Raw genomic sequence first — 5022 nt, 5'->3', positions numbered from 1 at the left:
TCGGGTGTCTGTTGTGGGGAGGGGAAGGGAAAGGAGTTTGTAAGCCGCTCTGAGACTCCTTCAGGTAATGAAGGGTGGGGTATAAATCCAGTCTCTTCTTCTTCATCATCATCGCCAGTTTGGTGTCGTGGTTAAGTGCGCGGACTCTAATCTGGGAGAACCGGGTTTGATTCCCCACTCCTCCACTTGCACCTGCTGGATGACCTTGGGCAAGCCTTAGCTCTGATAAGAGCTGTTCTTGAAAAAAGAGCCGTTTCTGTCAGAGTTCTCTCAGCCCCACCCTCCTCACAGGGTGTCTGTTGTGGGGAGGGGAAGGGAAAGGAGTTTGTCAGCCGCTCTGAGACTCCTTTGGGTAGTGAAGGGCTGGGTATAAATCCAATCTCTTCTTCTTCATGATCTCATGGACAGCAGCTCTCCCTGATTTTTGGCAGAGTCAGACCTTTCCCAACTAGACAACCTGTGAGCAATTTAACAGAAGTTGCTGGGGCTGGCTTCCATGTCCAAGCTCATCCCTTGATCGTGGTCAGCCAGCGTGGTGTCGTGGTTAAGAGTGGTGGGCTCTAATCTGCGGAGCCATGTTTGACTCCTCACTCCTCCTCCCCCTGAAGCCTGCTGGGTGACCTTGGGCCAGTCACAGTTCTCTCGGGACTCTCTCAGTCCCACTTCCCACACAAGGTGCCTGTTGTGGGGAGAGGAAGGGAAGGAGATTATAAGCTGCTTTGAGACTCCTTAGGGCAGAGGAAGGTAAAGGTAAAGGTTCCCTTGCTCGAAAGCCAGTCGAATCCGACTCTAGGGTTGCGGTGCTCATCTCTGTTTCCAAGCCGGAGAGCCAGCGCTGTCCGAAGACGTTTCTGTGGTCATGTGGCCGGCATGACTAAACACCAAGGCGCATGGAACGCTGTTACCTTCCCACCGAAGCGGTACCTATTTATCTACTTGCAACTTCTTGCTTTCAAACTGCTAGGTTGGCAGGAGCTGGGGCCAGAGACGGGAGCTCACTCCATCACGCGGCACACTCGGGTCTCGAACTACCGACCTTCCGGTCTGCAGTTCAGCGTCTTAACCACTTGAACCACCGCAGCCCTTTGGAAGCTCTACAGGGTCGCCATAAGTCAGCGGCAACTGGATGGTGATTTCCAGCACCATTTTCCAACCCAGAGAAGGCAACCTGAACAAAGACCGTGGAAAATATCACCAGTTCCTGTAATCACCAGTTTCCTTGGTGCAAATCTGGAGGCTGCAGCTAGTGCAGAACGCTGCGGCCAGGCTACTGATGTGTCTCCCTAGACGGGAGCACATCTGGCTGGTGCAAAAGGTGCTGCACTGGCTGCCAATAGCATACCAAATCAGTTCCAAGGTGCTGGTACTTACCTTTAAAGCCCTATATGGCCAGGGTCCAACATACCTGAGGGACCCCAGAGGTATCGGGGGCGCAACATCGACTGGTGATTCCAGGCCCCAGGGAGACCAGGCTCACAGCTACTAGAGCCAGGGCCTTCTCAGTGGTGGCTCCTTACTGGTGGAATGAGCTCCCGGAGGAGGTCAGGGTCCTGCGGGGTCTTGTGCAGTTCCGCAGGGCCTGCAAGATGGAGCTCTTCCTTCAGTTAGGAGCCACCCACATTACCATTAACGACCACTATTATTATCTGTGGTGGAGGCTGGCTGCAGTGAGATCGAGCCAAACCGCCTAGGAGAATGTAGTCGCCTGAGCCTGCATGACCTGTTACGCCATCTTGGTTAATAATCACTGCGTGCGCTTGAATCGGAAATTGTTGATTGTTAAATGTTTAAAGTTTTAAATGTTTTGACTGTATATGAACCTTGGCACACTGTGCCAGGCAATGTGAGCCGCCCTGAGCCCGCTTGCGGGGAGGGCGGGTTATAAACACAACAAACAAACAAACAAATAATGCTAACAATAGAAGAAGAAGAAGAGATTGGATTTATACCCCACCCTTCACTACCCAAGGGAGTCTCGGAGCGGCTTACAAACTCCTTTCCCTTCTCCCCCCCACAACAGACACCCTGGGAGGTAGGCAGGGCTGAGAGCAGTGTTTCCTCTAAGCTGAGTTAGTGTGAGCTAGCTCACAGTTTTTTAGCCTCTGGCTCACACATTTTTGTCTTCGCTCAGGAAGGATGGCTCCAGAGCAAACTAATTTATGCAGCAGCCAAATCGCTTGCTCACAACTTTAATGGCAGTAACTCACAAAGTAGTATTTTTGCTCACTAGACTCCACAGCTTAGAGGGAACATTGGCTGAGAGAGCTCTGACAGAAACTGCTCTTTGTCAAGAACAGCTGTGCCAGAGTTATGGCTTGCCCAAGGTCACCCAGCCAGGTGCAAGTGGAGGAGTGGGGAATCGAATCCGGTTCTCCCAGATTAGAGCCCGCACACTTAACCACGACACCAAACTGGCGATGATGAAGAAGAAGAGGAGACTGGATTATCCCCTGCCCTTCACTACCCAAAGGAGTCTCAGAGCGGCTTACAAACTCCTTTCCCTTCTCCCCCCCACAACAGACACCCTGTGAGGGAGGTGGGGCTGAGAGAGCTCTGACAGAAACTGCTCTTTTTCAAGAACAGCTGTGCCAGAGTTATGGCTTGCCCAAGGTCATCCAGCCAGGTGCAAGTGGAGGAGGGGGGAATCAAATCCGCTTCTCCCAGATTAGAGTCCGCGCACTTAACCAGAACACCACACTGGCTGGAGAATTTCTCAGCTGAGACCCCCCCCCCCGTTGCCAGTCTCTCTTAGCACTTCGGGCAGTACCTCTTGTGCGATGAGGACGGGGCTTATTTGAACAATAAGGGGGGAACCAGGCTTTCTGCAGAGGCTACAACTGGTGGAGGAATTTTGATCTCAGGAGGGAAGGGGAAAGAGAGACAGTTTCAAGGGTGTTCCGTAAAAAGAAATAGGTTAAGGAAATCTGATCCAGTCAGCGGCTCCTGGCATTTCAAGGCCTCTCGTTTTCTCCCTCTCCCTCTGGTCTTGGAGAAGGTAAGGCGTCTTTTTGCATTCAGGTACAGGTGGGTGTAAATTCACTTCCAATAGGTGGTAGGTGGTATTTCATTTTAAGCCACATCTTCAGGGAAACAAACACTAGTCACTGAAGAAGAAAGATAAGTGTGCTCTCCCACTGGAGGCCCTGCTGTGAAAACCAAGAGGCGCTCTGCTGGTGTTCAAGAGTCTCTTTCTGCACATGCTCCGAGTCATGAGCTGTGTTTTTCTGGGCTAGCCCCTGTCATGGGCCTGAACCTTCTTCATAATCCAGCTCTTTTCACCCGTTGGCTGTAGTGAGTGAGCACGAATGTGGCGATTCATTCCAGAGGGGCTCAGGTCCTGCCTCGCTCCTCTTCGAGGTAGTTGCTTGGCTTGTGACCTCGTGCCGGCTGAGGCTGATAAACCCTCCGGAAGCAAGGTCTGAGCATAAAGAGAGTCCTGTCTCTCCGCTGCCATCGTGGATTCTCCCGGAGCAACTTTGCAACAATATGTTAAAAGCCCAGCTGGCTTACAAAGAACCCCTTTCTTGCATAGGCAGAGACGCAGGGAGGAAGAGAGCGCTGGCGAGGTAAGCGACTTGTCTGGCAGTGTGGCTCGGATTTGGGACAGGACGGTTGGCATGGGACTGGCCGCCAGTGGGGGGGTGGGGGGGTCGGGTTGCCAGCTCTTGGTTGGGGAACTCCAGGAGATTTGGAGGGTGGAGTCTGGGAAGGAGAGGGACCTCCGTGGGGGGCAGTGCCGCAAAGTCCACCCTCCGAAGCAGCCATTTTCTCCAGGGGAGCTGATCTCTGTCGTCTGGAGATGAGCTGTAATTCTGTCATCCCCAGGTCCCACCTGGAGGCCGGCAACCATAGGGAGCATGTAGAATGGGAGCAGGCCATTTTAGGCAAGTGTTTTTTTTGGGAGGGGACATCAACACCACCCCTCTCTTTTGGAACTGTGAAGGAGGAAAGTAAGCGGGGAGTGTTGTTGTTGTCGGTATTCGAGAATCGCTGTCAGATCTGATAGATAAAGCTGAACTGGGCCCCTGCGCACACGATAACTGAGTTTTTGAAGAAGGCAAGGAGCTCTGGATGTGGAGCACTGGATTCTCATCTAGTTCGGCCCTCAGTGAGGCGCCTTCTGAGTAAAAGTGCTTAGAAGGGGGCTGCGATGACCTCCCAGGAAGAAAGGGATGTATTGCACATCCGGCCTGTGCTGAAGGCACTGCACTGGCTGCCTGTAACATGTCGGATTTGGTTCAAGGTGCTGGCTCTTACCTATAAAGCCCTATATGGTCAGGGACCTACTTACCTAAGGGTCTGCCTTTCCCCACATGATCCCCAGAGAACACTTAAGATCGGGGTCCCAAAACTGTCTGGCCCTTCCAGGCCCTAAAGAAGCCAGGCTGGCTGTGACAAGGGCCAGGGCCTTCTCTGTGGCGGCTCCTTGCTGGTGGAATGAGCTCCCGGAGGACATCAGGGCCCTGCGGGACCTTCTGCAGTTCCTCAGGGCCTGTAAAATGGAGCTCTTCGACCAGGCTTTTGACTAGGGTGCCGCCTCCCAATACTGTGGCCCTGGCCCCAATATCAGTACCAACTTAAGAACCAACAGCCTGGCAACAACCCAGACTATGGTGGTTGTTAACTATCTGGATGCCGAGAGAACGCCACCATCGTATACTAGCACTTATGTTTACTAGCACCTATGATCTTATACATCGTGGTTTTTATTTAAATCTCATGTTTTAATCAGGGGTCATTTCGTAGAAAAAGAGGTGCAGGAGCTCATTAGCACAACTCATTAGCATAACTCATTTGCATATGCCACACCCCCTGACCTCACCGGAAGTGTGTCATAGGGCAACACCCACCGCTCAGGCTCCACTGGACGGTTTGCTGGCTCCACTGGATTGCTAGCTATTGGGGGGGATGCGCAGATCTGTCCTGGCAGAGGAGGGAGAGCTTGTACCTGAATAAACCTTGGTCTTAAAGGTGCCACTGGACTGTTTTGAATCGGGGGGGCGGGGCGGGGGGGCGGCTCTG

Source organism: Gekko japonicus, unplaced genomic scaffold (genome assembly GCF_001447785.1).
Source record: "Gekko japonicus isolate JY-2015 unplaced genomic scaffold, Gekko_japonicus_V1.1 scaffold10, whole genome shotgun sequence".
Lineage (NCBI taxonomy): Eukaryota > Metazoa > Chordata > Lepidosauria > Squamata > Gekkonidae > Gekko > Gekko japonicus.
This window is presented reverse-complemented; position numbering follows the sequence as displayed.